Source organism: Neopelma chrysocephalum, unplaced genomic scaffold (genome assembly GCF_003984885.1).
Source record: "Neopelma chrysocephalum unplaced genomic scaffold, ASM398488v2 Primary Assembly neopelma1_69, whole genome shotgun sequence".
Taxonomy (NCBI): domain Eukaryota; kingdom Metazoa; phylum Chordata; class Aves; order Passeriformes; family Pipridae; genus Neopelma; species Neopelma chrysocephalum.
In genome coordinates, this window is record NW_020897729.1 from 9,948,310 (window position 1) to 9,972,835 (window position 24,526).

The following is a 24,526-nucleotide window of genomic DNA, read 5'->3' on the forward strand; positions in this document are numbered from 1 at the left end:
ATCTCTCTTCACTTTGAAAAGACACAATGACTGCACAGATAAAGCTTTTTAGCTCCTTAGGTATAGATTCCATACAACCAACAATTAATTTAAAGATTACCTATACAGGATTTTTTTCAGTATCTTTGAATCTCCTCAGAAATACTTATTCAGATCAAGAACTTTTGATACTTTTGGATCCAAAATAGCTCAAGTGGGATATGTTTTACTCCTCCTGTATTATTAACAACTCTTCCAAAAGTGCACAGTTTTCCAGTTTTATTCTAGAAAGTGCCTCCAAATCCAGGATTAAGGCATTAATATTAATAGCCAGAATATGACCCTGTGGCATTAAATTCCTGAAGCATCTTTCTACAAATTTATGAAAAGAGATTATGGGGTTTTTTTTGTAGATAAAAGAGCCAGTCTGAAAAAAAATAACAACAACCCAACCGAAAAATGCAAACCTCCAATGCTAAAATAAATGAACTCCAAACCCAGCTGAATGTCTTTCCCACTGGCCAATCCTGTCATTTTTCCTGACTAAGAATGAGGAATTCTGCAGGACAGGAGACCTCTCTGCCCACCCTCAGATCTTTTCTTTGAAGTGGATCAGCTCAGCTTCTCTGGGCTTGTCCTGACAGCAACAAACACCCCCAGAGACCCAAATCCCACCTGGGCTCTCCTCTGCACCAAAAGGACATCCCAGGTCTCTCAGGCCATCACAGAATCACCTTCCACTAGCCCAGGTTACTCCAAGCCCCATCCAGCCTGGCCTTGGACACTCCCAGGGATCCAGGGGCAGCCACAGCTTCTCTGGGCAACCTGTGCCAGGGCCTCACCACCCTCCCAGCCAAGAATTCCTTCCCAATATCCCACCTAACCCTGCCCTCTGGTAGTGGGAAGCCATTCCCCTTCATCCTGTCACTCCAGGCCCGTGTCCAAAGTCCCTCTCCAGCTCTTGGAGCCCCTGGAAGGTCCTTCAGAGGGGTCCAAGGGTTGAGATTGTGATGTGCTGCATCTTCAGAGGAGTGAAAGGTCTCTGCAGCTTTGCTCTGCAGACCCAAGAGTGATGGAGCACATGTCAAGGGTCTGCCTGACCTCTCTCCTCCCACACTGAGCCAAGCAGGAGTCACAGTTCCTTGCCATGGGGGATGCTCAGGAGCTTCAATGAGGGAAATCACCACAGAAGTGCTAAAAACTATCAGAGAATCATAGAATGGTTTGGGTTGGAAGAGAACTTAAAACTCATCTAATTCCATCCTCCTGCCATGGGCAGGGACACCTTCCTCTAGCCCAGGTTGCTCCAACCTGGCCTTGGACACTCCCAGGGATCCATGGGCAGCCACAGCTTCTCTGGGTAACCTGTGCCAGGGCCTCCCCACCCTCACAGGGAACAATTTCTTCCTAATGTATCATTTAAACCTCCCCCCTGTCACTTTGAAGCCACTCCCCCTTGTCCTGTCACTCGATTCTCTTGTAAATTAATGTTTGCAAGAGCTGCCAAAGAGCTCCAGTGCAGCCAGGGAGGGGGACTGGTGTGTCCTGTCCTCCCAGTCCCTGCAGCAGGATCTCAGCTCTCCTGGAAGGACACGGCGGTGGCAGCAGCACGTTCCATTAGTTTTCCCAGCTAATGAAAGACCTCAGGCAATCTAATTCCTGCTCCTTTCTGAGGAATCGTGCCAGGTATATTCCCAGGCCAATTACTGCCTTCACAAAGAGCTCTAAATCTGTCAACAAGCAAAAGTGTGAACTACAGTATAAAAACCCAGTTAAGACTGGGAGCCAGTTGTTATAAGAGGAGTGTTGCTTCTTGCAGAGGGAACAGTGAAATCTGGCTGTGTGACAGCCAGCCCACAGCACCACTGCCCAGCTGATGTGTTAGACACTCTTAGATCATGCCAAAAAGCTTGTACTCCTTGTTTTTTATTGATAAATAAATGCTTATTCTCTGGCATGCCAATATGATAAATATTTTTCCAGCTACTGTGGGAAACTTCAAGAAGGTTCCAATAACTTCCCTCACTGATGGAAACAAGAGCAAAGGCAGATGATGGATTTTTATCTACAGAAGTAACAACATCTCAGTGAATGTGAATGTATTGATCTAAAAATGAGCATGTGCAGAAATTCTGCAGTTTTCCCGTGGAAACTCTGTGTAGGAGTCAGGGAGATAAAAAACATACAACAAAATGTGCTCTGACTGTCACCCCTGTGGTGTCACAAAGGCTTTGGGGTTGTTGCCATGTATTTACCCATCCTGGAGGAAATGTGGGTGTTGGGAGGGATCAAGAATTCAACAAGAGTGATGTGGCTCCAGCAGGAGCAGAGATCAGTCTCGGACATGTGAATTAAGAGATTGGAATTCTTCAGGGCTCTGCTGTTGGCTTGAATGAAAGCTGGAGGAACCCCAGAGAGCTGTGGATGGGCACACAGACACTTCTGGGATTGTAGAATCACAGGATCATTGAGGTTGGGAAAGATCTCCAGGATTGCAGAGCCCACCCTGTGCCCCATCCCCACCTTGTCCCCCAGCCCAGAGCACTGAGTGCCACGTCCAGCCCTTCCTTGGACACCTCTAGGAGTGGGGACTCCAAACCCCCCTGGGCAGCCCCTTCCAGTACCTGACCAACCTTTCCATGAAGAAATTCCTCCTGATGTCCAGCCTGAACCTCCCTGGGCACAGCTTGGGGATATGTGCTCTTATCCTGTCGTTTTCCTGAAAAGAAGTCAAAAATCTTCTTTCTATTGATTCAGCATTTGAGGAATCTCCCACCCAGCTGATCTAGAACATCTGGAGGCTTCTCACACGAGGCAATTCCTTGCCTTCAGCCCCATGTCCTGGGACTAAATGGACTGGGATGTCCCCTCAGTCCCTCGGAGCTGTTGGCTTGTACCCAACCAGCACTTTGGCTGTGCCCAGTTCCTCTGGGAGAGGCTGATTTTCAGCTGAAGCTTCCCAGGTTTAACTTTCCCATGAAAAAAAAACTTGTGATCTGCAAAGGGTGAATTGTGGATATTCCCCAAGCTGAGTCTCAGGGCTGGGTGTTGATCCACCTTGGCTGAAGATCTGGAATTGCCAAAGCTTTGCTGGGAGAGTGCTCAGAAACACTTTGGATTTCACGGGGTGCAGCTTGGAAAGAGGTTCTATGGGAAAAGGAGATAAGATGTTATAATCAGATGAACTAAAACTACAGGATTGATGGGGACTGTCAACGTAATTATGGAATGAATCATGTCTGGCTCTACAGTTATTAGTCAAAGCAATTCATTATTTGCTTAAAAATAACATTAAAATTTAGCCAATAAAACCACTTATTGATGGCTGCTCTGACTTTTTTTTTTCCTTGTCTAAATGTCATCCCTGTTAAGAAAACGTAAAAGAAAAAGTCATTAAATCATCTTAGGCATAAAAAAAAAATCCATCTTTCTTCATTTCAATAAATAGAAAAGTGAGACATTATCTGACATAGATTTAGGCACATCAGTTATGCAACGAAATATTACAGATTTTTTTTCAAGTGCCCTGAGGAACTCATAATTAAACAAAAACTATTTTTACTATAAAACCTGGCATTATTTAAAGGTAAATAAACATCTGGAGGTGTGAGCTTTCCCCCATGTTCTTGACATTTCCATACCTTGTCCTTCTCCCGATGCCAGGAACGATTTCTACCCAGACAGAGGTGCCTTGATTGTTTTCTCCTGTTGATCTGCCTGTGTTGTTTGGTAATTTCTGTCCTTCCTGAAGAACTAAGCACCATTGCAAACACTTGTACAATTTACACCTGAAATATTCCCATGGATAGGAGAAGTTCCAGCCTGCCATTCAATTTGATTTAAGTATTGATATTTTTCCTTCACTTGAGGGCCAATCAATGCCCCACATTAGGAAGTAAAATTCACTGAGCATTTTCCAACTGTGTAACAGGTTTTTGATATATTTTGAAGCATTTTAGGAGTCGCTTATTTTCAGATGAAATTGAATTTTTTGACTGGTTTTAATGATCTCATTAATGGCTTGTCAGGTATCTGTGTTTCCACAAGTAGTTTTACATATCTCCAGTCGGATCATTCCAGACATTTCCCATTTATATTGTTTTGTGAAGGCTAATGAGGCCTCACCTCTGAGCACAAATGATCTGGTTCTACAAAAACTGAGAATCAGTTGATCTGATAAATTTAAATGCAACAGGAAGATGCTGAAAATAATTATCTGCAAATGTGTCTGAACTTGTGAAAGGAGTATTATTGTGCAAAGTTAAAGCTTCTGTGCTGGTTTCCCCCCCTCTTTCAGAGTCATCTCCTCAATCTTAATAAAAATAACATTTGATGCAGGATGACTCCTGCTTCTGGCACCTGAAGTGAGTCTGAGCACAGGTAACTGTGCAAAAATCTAATGCACAAATAACTTACTGAACTTGATTAAGGCCAAATATTCACAAAGTAGAAATCAAACTCTAAGAATGAAAACATAATTTTAAAGCTGGTTCCCGTGAAAATGAATCTTTAAAACTGAAATATCAACTTAAAATAAATAGAGAGGTGTCAGTCAGTTCTCTTATTTCTCCTAACACTCAGACACACTTAAAATAAAACATAAGAAATTCATTAATTTTTTTTTATACTCATAAAAAATTTCTCTGCTTGTTAAATGTAACAGAACTGGACATTTATTTTATATTTTCCAGGAGCTACTTCACAACAAGGAATTTCTACGAATATTCCAAAAAACACTTTGCACCGGATAAAAAGAGAATAAATAGAGCTGCCAAATCTCTTGTCCTTGGTGAAATTAGTTTGTGGTTATAGTTACCATTGACATTGCTGTTCAAAATCCCAGCTAAAATTAGGATCTCAAATGAAATTCCACAGGTAACACCCCCATACCTGGATGAGTTTCCTAGACCAGTTCCTTAACTCTGTGTCCAATTACCTTGCTTTTACTTTTATTCCTGTGATCTGCTGATAATTTAATCACTGTGATCCATAGCTACAATATTTGGAAAAACCTCAGTCTTCCTTTCCTACTTCTTGCAGTGTGGCCTCTCTTCACACCCACAAAATCCTCATTTCAGAGTTTCTTCCTCTGTGGGCACTCACAGCTTCCCTGCTTTTATCAAACATCTTGGATGTGGAATCTTGTGACAAGAATCCACCTCTGTGAGGGTATAAAAGTGAAACATCTAGCTCCAAAACAATATTCCAAGGAAATATTTCTGTTCCTCATTCCACTCACCCACCAAGGAGATGAAAACTCCAGGAATTAACTCTACAAAGCGACGGGGTCCTATCAGGGCTCTGCTTTGTTTTCAGCATTTAAAACAATGTCCCAAGGTTTTCTTTGATGGATTCAGACTTCCAAAGGAAGAAGCTCCACTCCGGTGTCCCACCTGCTCCTGCTTTCCCAACCTCCCAGGGATATCAAAGGCAAGGTGTGTTTGTAGGGAAGGGAGGTGTTGTCACGGGGTTAAGTGGTGTTAAATCCTCTCCGAGAGTTTTCATCCATTCTGGAGATAAACAGACACTTAAAAAGGAAGAAATAAGAAGGAAAATAAACATTCAGCACCGTGTGCTTCAAGGCCTTCTCCAAAATAATGGTGGCCAACACACACCTGCCATTTCTGGACCTGTTGGAAATTATGCACCTTCCCCAAATTTTTAAGGGATGGCAGTGGGTGAGTGGATTTCTTCACAGACTCTTGTTGGTTTGATCTTTAAACTACAGAAGTTTTGAGTTTCTCTGGACTGGCTCTGATGAGCTTCAATCAGCAAAATCTGAGGGAGCTGAAAGTTGGACATCTGGGATCTTAAACTGATGGTCCTTCAAAAACATGTTGGAGCAACCAGAAGATACAGAGGGGATCAATAGAGACATTGCAGCCTGAGAGTTGGAGACTCTGTCAGAGGAAGAAGGATAAGAGGACCAAAAATGTGGACCAAATTCACCAGTTAAGGATAGAATACTAATTAATGAAGAGAATTGTGTTACATAGAACCAATGAATGTTAATTTCTATGTTTGTTAAAATGTATAAAAAAAGGGCTGGAATGATTTAGTCCCTAATTCTGCCAGAATAAAGCAGTGCCTGGCTCACCAACACTTCAAAGTTGTGGCTGGAGGGTTTCAGTTCTTCCCAACGATTTTCAGTGACAGACAGATACAGAAGTTCAAAAATTCAGATCCTAATCAGGATCTAAACCCTGAATTCAGATCAAAGCTGCCTAAGGTGGAGGAGAACATTTCATAGAGCAGAAGGACAATGTTTGAACAATCTACAAGCCTGAAGTGACACCAGTGACCTGATCCTGCAGCAGACCAGCCCTTCCCTGTTCCCCCCGGCCCAACAGCAGCACACACCTCAGGCAGCAGGTCCTGGGGGTGGGTGATGACCCTTCTCCAGAGTTCTGGAATGTTCTGCTCCTGCAGAGCCAGCTCCAAAGGCCCGGGGTGCCACCACACCTCCCTCCCTGGGGGCTACAGGGCTGTGCTCAGCCGCCCAAGGCCCTCTCTCTGCTGCAGTGACCTACTTTCACATCCTGCTTTCACAAAGTTGAAGAGGAAAAAAAACAAAACCACCCACCCCAAACCCCCCCCCCAAGTGCCTCAACAACAAAACCACGAACAAAGAGGCCAGTGACCACTTTTTAACTTGTTCTTTAACGTTCTTAAGCTGTTGTGGAAAATAAATACGACTCAAATCCTGTAATTCATTCTTCCATACCTGAGGCAACACGACACAATATGCATTTTTGTATTTTTTTGGCTGGCTTTTTGCTTCCAATAGCTTTGTAATAGTCTTATCCAAAAGATGAACTGCAAATGCTTTTTTTTTCTTTTTCTTTTTTCTTTTTTTGCATAAGATGCTTTCCTCTGTTGATAGCAAAGATTTAAGGAATGAAGATTTTCTTTTAAGATCTACGGCAAATAGGACTTAGATTTGATTATTTACATTTGAATATTAGAGACTTTAAATAATCTGCCTGTGAAAGACAAATAAATTAAGCCTTCAGAACAGTAAGAACATAGTTTTAATCGTGTTTTCCAAGAGGAAAAGCATAAACTCTAAAATGTAGGTTATTTATGGTCCCTGAAATATCATTGCAGTTGCAGAGTGAGAAGATTCAATGGCCTGAACTATTTGGGCATTTGAAGAAAAAGTTAAAAATATGTAAAATTCCAGATAAAGTGAAGAAAGAGAATAAAGGATGAGAATTGTCTGGATGAGTCCCATAAGCACAGGACATGTTCAGGCATCTGCAGGCAACAGATGTCCCCAGCAGCAGAGACCTGAGTCAGCAAACCCTGTTTAGACTATTCTGCTTTAGGTACAAAGTCCTGATTTAGGAATAAACTCCAGACCAAAAATAATTAATTCTTTGAATTCCAAATTCAATCCTGACCATCCAACAAGTTGTTTAAATTAAGTGGTTACAGATCCTGCTCTCCCATGGGTCTAATTCCCACATCCCCCAGATCAGCAATGGGGAAGTGCTCCGGTTTTAGTGTCTTGGCAGCAAGGCAAGACCAAAACCTGTGGAGGGGGGAAGAGTTCCCATCACAGGACAGCTGGATCAGCTTTGGATAATCGTGTTTCCTGCTGTCTGACTGCTGACCAGAGCAACAGAGGTGCTTTGGGAAGTGTAAATGCTGCAGGATTCTGTTCTCCACCATCACTTCTGTGGTTTGGCAGCCTGGGTTGTGTTTAATGTCAGTTCTAACTGCAGCACCAGAGTACCCAATTATATAAAATGAATCTATTGATGACTATGCCATTCCTCCACGGGAAATCTCAACTTTATAGACTAGAAATGGAGATGTAGGAGTGCTAAAATCTTATTTCTAGTGCGGGCAGACCAGCACAGCCTTCCCAGTGTAGCTGCAAACTGATTATCTTATGGAGTCATTAATTATTTTGATCAGGGAGTTCCCCATTCTTCCAAAAGAACTTTCTGTTGTTGCATCAGGATGCCTTAAAGCTCAACCAGATAATTCTAAAAAGTCATTTTTTTTCTCTTGAAATAACTGGCAAAACTACTTGTGCTTAGAACAAGCCCCAGATATACAAGATTTCACTGCACCCAAGGCTGGAGTTCAAAATTAGTTATCTTATATCCCAGTCCACTTAACAAAACTCCATGAGTTTATTCATAAGGAAAGATCTTAGGAAATGCAGGACAAAGCATCCAAAAAATCCAAATGCTTCTAATACTCTCAGTCACGATAAGAAAAGATGTAAAAACTTCACAAATCCTACCTCTGAGGAACCCATCATGTTCCAGTAGAAACAATACCCAGCAATCAGAAAAGTTGTTTGACATTATTCTGGGAAGAAAAAGACATTTACAAAGGGATTGGTGGGGAATTAAAACCCAAATCCGAAAAACAAATAGGATTTGATGATGAAGCTCCTACACAGGACTTACAAAATGCTCCCCCAGTTTAAGTCTATTAGAATGCATTATATAAGGACATGTGACAAATCAGCTGTAATCTGGATAAATACAGTGCCTGGAGCTTTGTTCAGCGAGTAGGGACACAAGGAATTACATCTCTTACTAGGGAAGCTGCCCAGCCAGGAATTTGCCACCACACTTGAAGACAAAAAAAGCAGAAGTCCAGCAAAACCAGAAAATTGAGGCCAGAATGATAAAAAAGTGCTCAGAGTTCAGCAGCACCCTGGCTCTTATTTTATATATATAAATATTTATATTATATTGTATTATATTATATTTATTATAGGAAAAACAGGTTTTAAGAGTTTGGGGAGAAGGTAAAGAAGTCAATTTGCACACAAGCAAAGAACCACATGACTGATTTCCTGGTCACATATCTATGGGAGCTGTTGTGTCAGTGTGATCATGGGAGGAATCAGACTTGGGAGAGAAATAATATTTCAGAGGTGTTTAAGCTGTTAATAACCCTAGAAACAATTTCTTTTGTTTCTATTTTAAATTGTATTTAAATTTATTTAATTAAATTTCTATTTTAAATTGCTGAAAAAATTTAAAATAGAAAACCTAGCTAAAAAAATTCATAGAAACAAATTCCACGCTCCAAGAAATAGACTGGGAAAATCAGATTTTTTTTTTAGCAGGTAAAACAGGACTTGTCACAGTTGGAGAAAACAGAAGATGTGATATGGACAAGACTTATGAATGGAAACACATATTACAAACCTACTATGGAAACTATGCAAGTAAAACCTGAATATTAGAGAACTTTTGATTAATGTCTCTTCTTCCTGCCCTTCCATCTCTGCATTCAATCTCTGAATTAAAATGTTTTGATGGTGGATTCTGCCACTCCCCAGCACAGATATTTCAAGACATTGCAAGAGATATCTCCAAGCTGAACGTGCCCCACCATCCTTTTCATCCATTCCCACTGTTCCCTGCAAGCACAGCCAATTGTGCCATTGATTTCCACGGCCTTCAGATCAGCCCCTTGGGACTGAGAGATAAATGTATTCCAGACTCCAGAATGAAGGTTTAAAAAGAGAGGGCAGGGAGATTAATGCATTTACAACCCTTGTTTCCACAGGGCCAATAAAGAATGAGAAGGATAAAGGATTACGGTTCAAAACAATATATCCTTAAAACACAGTGCTTGGAAAGGGTTGCACTGATCCCAGGGACATGGATATTTTCTCCATTCCAGAAAGTGGGCACGTGCCCAGAGAAGCTGTGGCTGCCCCTGGATCTCTGGAAGTGTCCAAGGTCAGGTTGGACAGGGCTTGGAGCAACCTGGGATAGAGGAAGGTGTCCCTGCCCATGGCAGGAGGTTGGAATTTGATGACCTTTAAGGTCCCTTCCAACCCAAACCAGTCTGGGATTCCACAATCCCCAGACGTGGATTTGCCATGAGGATTCATCACTAGGAGGAAAATCATGGGATATTGGGAAGAAATTCTTCTCTGTGAGGGTGGTGACCCTCTCTGAAGTCAAAAGAAACCTCATAACTAAAAGTAAGATTTTTCTTTCGTGGTACTTGGGAGCAGAGTTTTCCAGCCTGAATTTTGTAAGGAACTCCTTGCTCAGGTGCCATTCAGGGCCAAGCTTTGTCCTTGTAACCTGTTATTTTAACGAGAGTCCTTTGGAGCCTCACAGGCTTCCCATTGTCACCAAGTCCAAGGAAGATATGAAAAAGCTGTTTGGGAATGACAGGGAGAATAATGGACCAAGAAAGCCCTGGGAAACCTCCACTGTTACCCAGAGAAGCACAGGTTGCCCAGAAAAGCTCCAACTGCCCCATCCCTGGAAGTGTCCAAGGTCAGGTTGGAGCTACGTGGAACAGTGGAAGGTGTCCCTGCCCATGGCAGGTGTTTGGAATTGGATGGTCCTCAAGGTCCCTTCCCATCAAAACCACTCTGTCATTCCATGCTCTGAAAACCCCCCCAAAAGACACTTCCTGACACCCTAAACAGCTGTTCTGCACATAAATGTGACACATGGAATTTATATGGAATTTGACAAAATACTGTGCCTGAGGTGCAGCAAATTTAAGAATTAACACCATTATCAGCACTTTGCTCACAGCTCTTTGTTCTTTGCCATTATAATTTTGCATTTAGCAGCCAAACTGAATATTTCTCTCCCTCTTCCCCCAGGGCAGGCAGAGAAAGTCCCACCTCAGCCAAAGTGCCTCCAGTACCCCCCTGCAGTCAGGTTTGGGAGAGGAGAATCTCTACAAAAGCACCTTCCCCCAGAGCTGAATTGTGCCCAATCTCTTGTTGAAATCACTTCAGGCAAGTTTTAACTTGCTTTGCTTTCCTCCTGCAACCAGAACCAAGAATTATTATTTTTTTTTTATTTTTTTAAGGCTTATTCATGCTTGTTCATCAAGGACTTGCTGCAGATCCAATCAGCCAGGCAGCACAAGGTGACTCAGAGCTGGCAGGTCACAAAGAAGCAGCAGAGCACAAATAGCAAGTGCTTATTTAAAATCAGTTCTGGTCAATAGAAGGACTTAAAAATTTCCCCCAGACAACGGTCAGATAATTTCAAATAATGGGGGTATTTGAGAAAAATCGTTCTCTGCTGGTGGATATTCTCTGAGTCACATTGATCAAATGACTCATGAATTATTTAGCCAGCTCTTAACCTTACCAGTGAAAATTATTGATTTTGCTTCATATATCATATTATGGAATCAAAATACAGGGAAAAATACCATGACAAAAGTGGCAGAGAAACAGCCCATCAGTCTGTGTTTATCTGTCCTGTAACAGAGAAACGGGGAGAGTTTGCAACTGCAAAGTTAGAGAGTGGTTCGGCCTTCCCTGGCATCTCCAAAACCCTGTAAAGAGGATTTTTCCTTTGAATAGCAGAAAAACACATTTTGATTTAGATTAAAAACGTAAATATTCTACTCTCATTTCAAACAAAGCCACTGTTTGTGTATAAACCGAAGCTGAAACAAATATCCAAGTGAAAAATACGAAAATGAAGTATTTATGTCACTGGATTAACATGGGTGGGGGAAAAGCACTCAAAGTTTAAAGAGAGTTTTCTAGTAAGAGCTGAAAATTTTGTCTTTTTATTCAGCACTAAACTACAGAGAAAACAGTAGATTTTGCAAGGGGAAGAAACAACAATATCATAAGTAAAAGTTACAGACAAGAAAAATAATAAATCCTCTCTCCTTCTCGTTAATGCATTATTAAAAAACAAACACCGTGGTTGAAGGTGGACAACACCAGGAGGTACAAAATGAGTGTTAAGCCCTTGAAATAAAACAGCTGGAGATTTCCCAGGGGTTTCTTTGGTCCATTAATCTCCCTGTCATTCCCATCCAGCTTTTTCATATCTTCCTTGGACTTGGTGACAACGGGAAGCCTGTGAGGCTCCAAAGGACTCTCGTTAAAATAACAGGTTACAAGGACAAAGCTCGGCCCTGAATGGCACCTGAGCAAGGAGTTCCTTACAAAATTCAGGCTGGAAAATTCTACTCCCAAGTGCCTTAAAAGAAAAAAAAATCTTACTTTAGTTTTGCACCTTCTTTTGACTTCGTAAAACCTGTGAAAAAACATTTGGACTTTTTATTTTCAGTGGCCTCACGCGGCAAAGTTTGGGAATCACCACTCTGAAAGTGTTCCCATCTCCAGCTCTCAATGGAACTGGAAAATACAGGAAAAAATATTAGGAAAAACTGTTATTCGATGTGGAGTTTTTAAAAATATTTCTATTGTTCTGCAAATTAATACCTTCTTAATTCAAATTAAACCTCGGTGGTCCTGAAGGGAGGACTCAGCATTAATAACACCTTAAACCAAATTTCCTGAATTCCTCTCAAATTTAGTGTTTATTAGGAGGTAGTTCATGACAATATTATACAGGGTTTAAAAATAAATTGTTTGGTGATATATGGGGTTGTCACCTCTCTGGAATGGAACATTTCTACTCACAAGGAACTTGGATGAAGTGTTATTTTGGGAGAAGAACTGAGTACTTTTGTCCTCTGTCTCCCTCCTCTGCTCTGGAGTAAAATCCATCCCAGGAGGACAAGAAAAAAAGGCCCCCAAAAAATCAATATAAATATTTCTTCCTTCAAATCACAGCTGGCAAATTAGATCCACATTTCTTTGAGAGAAATTGCTTTAGTGTGAAGCATCTCTGTCAAATGAGATTTCAAATATCTTGTGTTTTCAAGTTTCTCGTGGTTGCTTATATAGCACATTTACTACATTGGAAGAGTTATCCTCTGGACTGGATTTGTTGACATAATCCAGAGGTATCTTAGCATCATATTTCACATTTTGGAAGATATTTTGTCTCCATGTGCTCATTTGGTGCAGTTTGGGGATTTGAGATGATGTCTTTGACACGTAAAGAGCTGAGACTGATGGCCAACCTTGCAAATGAGAGAGGCAAAGTTAATTCCATCTCCCACAGCAGGACAGGAGAACTTCAAACTGAACTGGGGATGAGGGGGACTACTAGAAAAAGGCTGATTATTTTATCTGTTGAGTGAAATTGCCTCATTCAGAGAACACTTCTCACTGTTCTACACCTTAAAGACACGTGGGAAGGGTCACAGCGACAGAGCAGAGGAGCAGCAGAAATGAGCAGGCCGAGCAAAGTCAGACTTACATCACTTATAATGTGATTTCTCAGCACACACAGACATTGATTTTCCAGGCAGGGATGAGTAATTTAACATCAGGTATCATTTTGAATGTATTTTCCTTTGTTTGAGATCATTTTCAGCAGGTTTGAGACTACCCAGCTACTGTGTTTAAATCTTAAACCCTCCTCTGGCAAGTGGGCAGGAAGGCATCGTGCAGGACAACCAAAATTCAACAATCCTTTGATAATCTGATTTGATAACTGGTCACATTTGATAATTGATTTCTGAGATCCCAGTTGGAGCACTGCCTCCAGCTCTGGGATCACCAGCACAGGAAGGACATGGAGCTGCTGGAGCGAGTCCAGAGGAGGCACCAAGTTGATCAGAGGGCTGGAGCAGCTCTGCTGGGAGGAAAGGCTGGGAGAACTGGGATTGTCCAGCCTGGAGAGGAGAAGCTTTGGGGTGACCTGATTGTGGCCTTGCAGGACCTGAAGGAGCTACAAAAAAGATGGAGAGAGACCATTTACAAGGGGTAGAGTGACAGGACAAGGGGGAATGGCTTCAAACTGCCAGAGAGAAGGTTTAGATGGGATATTTGGAGGAAGTTCTTCCCTGTGAGGGTGGGAGGCCCTGGCACAGGTTGCCCAGAGAAGCTGTGGCTGCCCCTGGATCCCTGGAAGCGTCCAAGGCCAGGTTGGAGCAACCTGGGCTAGTGGAAGGTGTCCCTGCCCATGGCAGGGGGTGGAATGAGATGACCTTTATGGTCCTTCCCAACCCAAACCATTCTGGGATTCTATGATGATACTGACTGTCAGTCTACAAACAAATCAGCAGCATAAACCCACCCATAAATAAAGTAAAAAAATAACCTTATTTGGTCCACAAATATAAGAAACCAAATTGCTTCCCTTGATTACTTATGTTCAAGTGACACTGGCCACTTCACAACTGAATTTGCTGTTAAAAAAATCTCATTTTGAATTCAGCTCTAAAGCAAAACCAATTGCATTTTTAGGAGCAAACAGGACATTCAAACTTGAATGTAGTGGAAATAAACAGCAGAAGCTGTTCAGGTTTAAGGTCAACATATATTAACAATCAGAAAGCCACAGCAAATTCCTTAGAAATGAAACCTCTAATAACTGTCCGATGGTAAACCAATTATGAAATTAGGACAACTCAATAAAAAAAAAAACCCTTTGCAGCTACAAAGCTTCTTGAAGTTTTTAAATTTTTACATTTTGCTGTTGGATTTTTTTTTTTTATTGTGAAGAAAAGAGATTTCATAGAATTGCAAAATAAATGCGAAAAAAGACAGCAGGACCTAATTTTTTTTAGGGGGGTCAGAAATATAAAAGAAAGAGTTTTTTCCCCCTAAACCAGGAATTATCACTAAGTGGAAATCAGCACATTTTACAGTTTATGATGCACCAGTATTTAAGCTTCTGAATCAAAATGCTGCTGATGGGAGTTGTGCCTTCCTTCCCCTCATTTTAAATCCCTTTGTCTCTGAAGCAGGAATTACTTTCTTTTCTCTCTTCCAGGTGGAAAGGAGGCCAGGAGCAAAAAATTAATCTATTCAAGAGTAGCAGAATTTGTCAAAGCTTGATCTATGGCTCACTCTGCCTCGAAAAAAACATCATTTCATAGAAAGTTGATGTGTTTTTTTCATTACTGAGGCAGCTCTCTGTTTAATAACAGCATTCCAATGTGTTATTGATCTGTGTATTGGAACAATTCTTACCATTCAGGTTGTCACATGGATATAATACACATTTACCAACATTTTCTACAAGGTCAAGGCCATGCACACGGAATGGATAAAGAAATTAACTATAAAGCACATTCTATATGGTCTTACACTATTTAAAATATTTAAAATACAAAGTATATTTATCAAGCAAATATATTCATTTAAATAATACTTCATTTGGGTTGTGTCTATTACATTCTATTTTATTTTTTATTCTAGGAACCTGAACTTAAATTCAGACGTAGAATATTAAGACCAAAATATATCTGAAAAGTCTTATTGACTTCAGTCTGACCCTTCTGGACACACCAAGGCAACTAAGAAGAGAATTTTCCCTGAAGATAATTCCATACTCAGTTTTTAAGTGAACAAATTGACACTAGATACGATGAGAGCTCTGGGAACCAAAACTCTTCCATGAGGGACAGATGCTCCTGTTATCTCTGAAGGGAGAAAAGAATCCCAGAATGGTTTAGGTTGGAAAGGACCTTAAGGATCATCCAGTTCCACCAGGGACACCTTCCACTATCCCAGGTTGCTCCAACCTGGCCTTGGACGCTTCCAGGGATCCAGGGGCAGCCACAGCTTCTCTGGGTAACCTGTGCCAGGACCTCACCACCCTCAAAGCCAAGAATTCCTTCCCAATATCCCATCTAAACCTCCTCTCCTTCAGCTTGAAGCCATTTCCCCTTATCCCATCACTCCATGCCCTTTGGAGCATCTTCTGCTTCCTCTCCTGTTTCACGTCTTGGGATCTCACTCCCTCTTCCTTCCATTTGCTGATCCGTACAACCAGCAGGTAAATCCGGTCTGGAATCTTCTACCCACCCCATCCTTTCCTGCCTGCATGAATATGGAGTCATTTTTACAGCAGAAAATCCTCCCAGTTTCCCAGCTCAGCCTGGCAGACGCTTCCTGTCCTTGTAAACAATTTTGGAGCCGTAAATGCCTCCGCTGCCAATCGATGCCTCTCAGGTACAAAAAGATATATTGTCACAGGATAATATCTCTCCTTTTTTTTTTTTTTTCTCTGCTTTTTTCAATACTGTCAAAACAAATGCTTTGCTTGAAAATAATTCCTGCAATATCTCGGAGCCCCCGCTCGTTCCAACAAATACGAGCAAGTCAAAATTAAAGGGATTTGTCATCGCGGAGTCGAATCCGGGAACTAAACGTGAGCCACGTCCCATCCCGGTGCTTTGTGTGAGTGGAATCAGCTCCTAACAGGAGAAAAATTGCCCATTTGGGATGCTCCAGGTGACACATTAGGCAGAGACATTCAGACAATGCAAGAACAGGATCCCTGCTACGTGGGAAAACAGGTTTTGCTGCTTGTAGAAGTTAAGAGGAATCAATATCCAAAAGCTTTGTGGCATGATTGTGTTTCCTGGAATGATTCCAGGTCCCTCCCCACCCCACCAATTTCCCAGGCAGTTATGAGCCTGTTGTCTCTCTGACATGGCTCTTCCATGGGGATTTATAGGATCTGCTTATTCCACTGCCTTTTTCCCTTTATTTATGTTTAATGAAGAACTATCAGGTGCCCCTGTGCTGTAACTCCTTCAAAGAGAGACGAGATTATTCCAAAATCAAAGAGCAATCCAAGAGTTTAGTCTGGTGCATTAAATGAGGGTTTCCCATATGGAAGGTCTTTCATGATTAATAAATTCATTGGAAAAATGAAAAAAAAATTAAAAAGAAGCCAAGGAAAAAGGATGAATTAGTCTCAGAGTTCAGAAGGTGTGATTACAAGGAATCAAAGCAAAAACCATAAGTAAGGAGAAAAATAGAGAACCACCCAAGAAATTATGTTGCTGAGAGAAGTCTCAGATATTAAATTATTTTAAAGTAGTCCTGCAGTGCCAAAGCAACTAAAGAAAATGTTCAACCAAATTTGTCTAGGCAGGGTCATTTTTAAAAATGGTATTAAAATACAAATCATAGCACAAAAGAACGTCTGTAATTTCAGCAGATGATTACTAACTGCACTAATTAAGGAGCTCTAATTGACTCCATCGAAGTCAAGAGACAATTCATGTGTATATTGCTGCAAGACTCAGTAATCATCAGCTCTGCAAAGTAACTTTTAAATGAGTTATCCTGCAGCTTTTATCACCCCAAGAGCTGCTCTCAGTCCATGATTTGCAGATCCCAAGGGGCCATGGATCACTTTGGAGGCACTGAAGGTAACCAAGAAAAGCCTGTTTACTGTCAGTACACCTTCCCTGGAATCTTTCAAGGCTCCCAAAATTGAGAAAGATAAGAGAAAGGGGACAGAGGGAATACATTTTTCCTGCTTTATTACTTTATTAAAGCTTCCTAAACTTCTGAGCACTTTCAAAATATCAAACGGTATCTTCTTGCTTTCCCCTGAAGAATTCCTATTTTCCTGCCCTTCTTAATTACAGAGATAGAACATTAAAAATTCATTTAAATGCACAAACCCCAAACATTTTAACACTTGCAACCACTGCTTCTAAAAAAGAGGTTTTATGCCTTAAAACTTCACCTAAACTTGTTATTGAAAGTGGGAAAATGAGAATCACAGAATAGATTGGCTTGGAAGGGACCTTAAAAGGGGTCTCATTTTATGCTGTCTCATGACCTGGTGGAAGGGATTGGACCTGGATGATCTTTAAGGTCCCTCCCAACTCAAATCATTCTAGGATTCCATGATTTATCCCTATAATGCTTTTCTTTAAATTGAAGCCCAACAAGAACAATCAGTCCCTCAACTTCCCACGAAATCCCTTTTTTTTTTTGCTTTATGGTCATTCCCTTCCTCCCAACCCAAACACACTGAGCTTTCCTGGCCTCCAACACCACAAACCTTTCACCCTTTGATTTGCACTCCCCAGCTCTCTTATTTATCTTCCTTTTTTATGAACTTAACTGTCAAAAGCTTAATGTTGCTTTTTTAATGTGACCTTCCCAGTTCAAAATTGAAAGGACTGTATTTTTTTCTTTTATAGCCAGGGTTTACAGGGGACCAAAAACTCAAAAACTGAGAACTTACCTACTCCACCACGTCCCTGGACAGCCTGTTTCAACGCCTGCCCACCCTTTTAGGGAAGAAATTTTCCCTAATATCCAATCTAAACATTCCCCTGGTGCAACTTAGGAATACTCATCCCTGTATCACGTGCAGCCTTTCCCACTCCAAGAATTTGGTGCTGAGCACTTAGACAGCCCCAGGTAGAGGTTTTTCCCCACAACCTGTTAGAGGAGAGATAAATAACCACCTAAAGAGTTAAAAAAAATACATTTAGAAATTTTAACTCCCAGAACCCCCCCTGGGTCTCACCTGGTTCTGTGGATTCCTGCAGTTCCTTGGGGAGCGCAGTGGAAGAGGAACCATCAACTCCAGACAAGTCCCCCCAGGGCTTCCCCAGGTGTGTGGGGAGGAGGATTCAGGTGATGGCATTTAAATAAATCTCCTGCCAGATCAATTCTCCTTTAATCCAGGTTCAGCTGGGACAAGGAAAGATAAAGTTGTGCTTAAGTCCCTAAAATGCAGTCTCATGTCAAATAAACCCAAAACAGTGATGTACATAAAAAAAAAAAACTTGTAAAGGAGTGATTTTACACAGTGTGGGAGCACTTTATACTTATGAATCTGATTATAAATAAGGACCCTACATTTCTTTATGTTGTAGTTTGTACCAGTCCCTGTCCTGGCTACAAAGCAGAGGTTTACATCACATTGGTGCCTCATTCTGCAATGTGTCCTCTCCCATTCCTCTGAATGAGCAAATAGACTTCAAATATACATCAAATATACTTCAAAGATTAGGCACATCATTTCAGGAACCCCACCTTGTGGCAGGCACCGTGAATTAACCTCCTGGACATTATCAACACTTCAGAGCTATTTCTGGAGGAGGAAAAAATAAAAGGTTGAAAAAGTTGCCAAAGTTTTAGAGCTCTAATGAGAACTGTCATTGAAAATTTATTTTGTTTGGGGTTTTTTTTTTGTTTGTGAATTCCAAACATTTTTTCACTTGGTTGTTTATTTAAGGAAATAATTATATTTGAGTGTAAGGTGCCTTTGCATGGGGGGTGGGCACTAGGTTGAGGATGGTTTTGGCACTTTGAAAGCTGTGACAACCCAAAAGGTCTTGGGCTGCTGCAGCATTTGGAAGGTACCAGCAGAGGCTTTGAAAGGCTCCAGGACCTGCTGGGGCTCTGGCAGAGCTCAGGAATGTGGGATAACATACCTGGGAAGGCAAAGGTGCTGCAGGAGCAGCAAAGAAGCAACATCTGTGGTGGCTCCCTTTGCCTGGAAAATTAAGCTGTTCCGTGCCCCATAATGCACTTTCCAGCTCTTTCTGCAAGATATTATTGGAGAAACATTAAAACTGAAAAAAAAAGGATTGATTTAAAATCAGAAATAACTGTTGGGTGAGAACCTTAGCCCAGGGCAAGCACTGCAAATCTGCCCTTTGTAAACACATAGAAAGGAGACGAAAAATCATTAAGGACATGATAAATCAGTTCAGCCTCTGATAATGTGTTGCACAGGAGGACCAAGGAAGGACAATGATGTTCACTGCTGGGTGGTGGGTAGGAAAAACCCCTCTTTTGAGGTCAGGAGGCATTTTGTGGTTGAAGAAATGTATTTACAGACTGGGGCCGTTGTTGTGCAAGAAGTGGACGTTTTGTGCTGGTCAGATCAGCTTATCTGGACCTGAGCCTGAGTGGCACCTTCTGCTGTCCCCTTTGGTCTCCATGGTAGGGAAACTGTCTCACCTGCATTTGGCAAGAGCTGGAACCATTGGCACCATTTGATTTCCACGTTGTGGGAAGGGAAGTTTCTTCCCTTCCTCCCCAGAGCCTCGGGCTGGGGGTTCAGCAGCACATCCAACGCTGGCAGATGGCCCACACACCACTGCCCCCAAACACTTGTTCATAGCCAGTGCTGCCTTAATCCCCTAATGGTTTTTATTTTTCTAATATTTGTAAGCCTTATAAGTTTTATAAGTAGTAGAGATAGATTTTAAAAGCAGCAGCCCTTGTCCCTCTACCCTGTAGCACCCTTTAGTTTGCACATTCCTTAACCCTCTTACCCCCATTCCATGTTCCCTCTATCAGTCCTACTCCCGAATCCAGTAGAAATGTTCAGTCTTTTGTCAAGGCAAGGCCTGTGCTGTTTAGAGAACACCCTGAACAACAGAACAGAGTCAAGAACTAGGTGACTGTGTACCCTCTGAGCCCCGAAGAAGATGAAGATTGATGAAGAGAGGGTCCCAAAATGCACCCCAGACTCAATTCTAAGGGGTGGGCCAGGGGGTGGACCAGAGCAAAGGCTACGGGGTGGAAACACTTGGGATTGGACAGATATTATTATAAAATGTAACATCTCAAGCACAGCGACGGCGCGTCCTGTAACATCTCTTGCCTTGGCACAATTAAAGCCTTTCCTTATCTCACCCTCAATTAACTGCTCCTGAGTTATTTTTCTTAGCACCAGCTGAGCAGGCATCACTAGGAAGAAAGATTTGCAGAGCTCCAAATAAATGGTATTTTAACTTCCCTGATCAAACCCAAGACAGCTGGAGCTGAGAATCGCGTGTGGCTCCTTCGCCGGGCGACTTCAGGAGGGTCCCCCCGGTGCAGGACCACGGACAGCATCAATAAATCGGGCTGCTCAGCACGGCCCCGGGGCAGCTCCAGTCGATAGGAAAGATTTCCTCTAATAGCTCTGGAAAAGGGCTGGAGCACAGAGCCAGCTGCCAGCTCAGGGGAGTCACAGCAACGCGACGCTCTGAGCACCTGGAAAGTGAGAAAAAGAGAGATCTAAGAGTTTAGTCTGGTGCATTAAATGAGGGTTTCCCATGTGGAAGGTCTTTCGTGATTAATAAATTTGTTGGAAAAATGAAAAAAAAAAAAAGAAAAAGAAAAGCCAAGGAAAAAGGGTGAATTAGTCTCGGAGTTCAGAAGGTTTGAGCAGGAGTGATGACAAGGAATCAAAGCAAAAACCATAAGTAAGGAGAAAAATAGAGAACCATGCAGAATGCATGGATTTCCTCAACTGAGGAAAAGGAGCATGGAAATATTAATTCAACAGTGTGAAAACACCAAGTATTAATATTTTCAGCTGGTTCCTTCTCTCAGCAAGCAGCTCCACTGCCTTTCACTATTCATATGTCCACAAATGTACCCAGAGATCCACAGGAACAACCACTCCTTGATTTCTGCACCAAAGTTACTTCTCTGCCTCTTCAGTAAGCAGAGGACAAAGGGAATATGCCTTTGCAAGGCACAGGAATTCTGTGACAGTAAGTCTGATGTCACTTCAGATTACCAAGTTCTACCTAAAGTGCAACACAAGCACCACAGACCAATTTCTATCCTTTTTTAGTATTCCTGGCTACACTGACAACGTATAAGTGAGTACAGATGTTGTCTTAATGTATTTAGGGAGACATAAATCTGAAAAAAAATCATCTTTCTTTTTGACTAGCAATCAAATCCCGTTTTGAGCTAAAATAAACATACTTAAACACTGGAGGATGAGCTAAGAGTGTAAAATTTGGCTGAGTAATGAGTAAATAGGGGCATGAACTACCTATAAATATTTGATGGATGAGCTGAAGTAGGAAAAAAATTCTGTAGGGTGATGTAAGGGGGTACAACTTAAAGGGATGGGTCTTCTTGACCATGAGATAGTAGCTTGTGGAATAAGATTATGATAGATTTGCCTGCAAATCCACATTATTAGATATATATCAATAAATAGATGATACATCTCCATTTAAATACACAATTTGCATATATTCCTGTAAGGAAAGACTGGACATGACACTCAGTGCCATGGTCTGATTAACATGATGGTGTTTGGTCATAGTCTGGACTCAATCTCAGAGGTCTTTTCCAACCTAACAAATTGTGTGATATATAAATATCTAAATATATATCTATAAAACCTGTGGTGTGCAGAGAAGAGGGTTCTCAAGCCAAGCTTATTGAGATTCAAAGTACAACAGACCTTTTTACCATCAGATGAACACGAATATTTCGAGGTAAATTTGCATTTCATAGCCAGGGGCATCATTTGCAGGTGACTGAACAATCAATTAAAACAGCTCGGGTAGGTTTTTCTGTGAGGTGGTTTTTTTTTTCATATAACCAGGTCACTGCTGCTTATTCACATGGTTTGGGGCATTTTAGACATTAATAACACAAAGTTTTCCTCAAGATTTCTGGTGCTGTCTCATGGGTTTACATTTTATTTTGCCCAAGCTGATGGAGGACCAAACATGCACCTTCCAACACCCTGGGACACTGAGCAGCCTTAGCAGAGTTATAGATCTGTGCTGCTGTGACTATTTTTCTATATTATTAATTTAAATTTACAAATTAAATGCAGACCATGAAGCCATCACAAAATGGTGATTCCAAGGCCTGGAGTCTTTGGATTTTGGATAAAGCGAAAAATGAGTCTTTGGACTTTGGATATAGTGAAAAATGAGTCTTTGAGGGTGGTAAAAATTTGGAATGTGATGCCCAGAGAACCTGTGGCTGCCCCATCCCTGGAACATTCAAGGCAAGGTTGGATGAGGTTCTGAGCAACCTTGTTCATGGGAGGTGTCCCTGCCTATGGCAGGGGGTGGAATGAGATGATCTTTAAGATCCCTTCCCACCCAAACTATTGCCATGGTCTGAGTCAGTAAAACCAAAGGATTTGGGAGTTTGATGAGCCTCAGGATCACAGAATCCCAGAATATGCTGAGTTTGAGGGACCCACAAGGATCATGGAGTCCAACCCTGAGCCCTGCACAGGACCATGCCCAGGAGTCACACCCTGTGCCCCAGAGGATCAGCCAAACACTTCTTTGCTTTCAAAATTAATCATTTCTTGGTCTCTATGTTGTTTATAACCAGTTTTCTATGGTTATTTCTGATTTCTCTGTCATGTTCAGCTGCCTTTTTTCATCAACCTCATATTCCAGCCCCAAGCCACTGCTCAGTGTGAGCCTGTTAAAGAGGTCCTGAACTCCACAGCCACAGTTATCACAGCTCTTATTTCCATTAGTGATTAATAATTGTTCTTTCTTGGGATAGATATTTTTAGCTGCTTGAAAAAAGGCTTTTATCCATGACAGGGTTCAACACTTCTGTGATTGAGCTGCCTCCTTTTTTTTATGGTTAGATACTCAATCATGGAAAAGCCATTTTGTCCCTAGACCTGAGTCAATCATCCTAAAAAATACATGGCTAATGTTTGGGTTTACTTCTTTTTTCAGAAGCTGTTCATCAAACACTTGTGAATAATGAATGTACAACTTCTCATCAGACGTGATATGTAAATTCTGGGCTCGACCCATCCGATAATTTATTTATCAAGAACAGTTTGAGCAGAGCATCAAAGACCAGCAAATTAGTTCTCCATCAACAGCCAATTGAACTTTCTGACTCTGTGTAGAAGTGTTTGGAAACCAGGGGCACAAACTGTTCTGGGTGAGAGGAGCTTTAAACAAAGTTTATTAAAGAAAAGACCCCCTTGCTTTCTAAACTCCTCTTGGTTCCAGCCTTAGCCTCAGACTTAGGCAACAGTTTAAGTCCAACTTTGTCCCACAGGGTTAAAGATGGCAAGCTGGGTATATTAATATAAATGAATTATTTATCATGACAAATGATCAGACAAAAGGTCTTAATCAGAATTATTTACCACAGAGCATAAAAGCTAAAACTCCTGGTAGTATAATATAAAATAGGGTAGTACACTATATCAAAGCAATTATGTCAAAGCAGTTATATCAAAGCAATTATATTAAAGCTGACAACAAGAAATAATCATTAATTAGAGGTTGATGTAACTCACCAAACCAAAGCCTGTGAGCAGATCTCTCTCTCTGAACCTCCAGGAGTGTCCCCATCACATGGGAGAAACTCCACACACTCCAAGGAGGGTTAAGTTGGAAGAATCTGATGATATGGAAGTGGCCTGGGCTTTTAGAGTATAAAGGGATTGATTTAGTCAAGTCCCCAGGTCAGCTGAGCAGCTCATCTGCCAAATCTTTGCCTCACTCTCAGGAGATTAATTTGGTTTTAGCAGAATTCAACACCAAAACCTTGCAAAACAGGGCCTTGTTTGAGTCGTTCAACCACATTCCAAGAGCAAAATGTCCTGTTACACACACACACACACTGCCCAGAAAAAGCCAAGACTTCCCTTCCCAACCTCCCTCACATTTCCAGCCAAAAACTCTCCAAACCCAACAACGTTCCACCTCGTGGGTGTAAAACCTTTGCAAATCCTTCCTGCTTGGTTCAGCATTCAAATGGTTTCCTTGGTTTAAAATACAACCTCTCAGGTTTCTCCAAGCACCACCTCCAGTTTTGCTGTGGTGTGGCCAAGGTTCAGTTCTCCTTTTCACTATAAACATTCTCAGTGGCTTGGAATAATTTGGTGTAGAGCTCACCAAGTGTCTGCTTGGATGCCTTGGATTTTTCCTCCCTGCAATTGGTTTAAATCTTAGAGGACATTTTGTAGAGAGGCCAAAAAAATAAAACTGCATCTCTTTCAATATATATATTTTTCCCCCCAATAGTTAAACTTCAGAAGGAAAACAAAAAGCTTTTAGATATAAATTATAATTCAGTGCTCACAAAAGCAATGGGAAAACAATACAGAGTATGGAAGTTTTATCAGCAAAATAATTCAGGTTTTGGATGGAGTGATAATAAAGTGTATTATGAAGGGTAAAACTATTAAATCAGGAT

General features: G+C 41.5%; 1 long non-coding RNA gene across 3 annotated transcripts; it reads right to left on the minus strand.

The window, feature by feature from the left end:
• Positions 1 to 3,036: 3,036 nt before the first annotated feature.
• Positions 3,037 to 24,080, minus strand: LOC113968900. 3 transcript variants are annotated; one of them, XR_003534675.1, is made up of 4 exons: positions 24,034 to 24,080; positions 23,625 to 23,752; positions 18,105 to 18,271; positions 3,037 to 3,126 (listed from the first exon to the last, which is right to left on the minus strand). It is a non-coding gene; the product is annotated as an uncharacterized LOC113968900 (long non-coding RNA). The 3 variants fall into 3 exon arrangements; XR_003534674.1 differs by having other exon boundaries at positions 23,994 to 24,058; XR_003534673.1 differs by having other exon boundaries at positions 23,625 to 24,037.
• Positions 24,081 to 24,526: the final 446 nt, after the last annotated feature.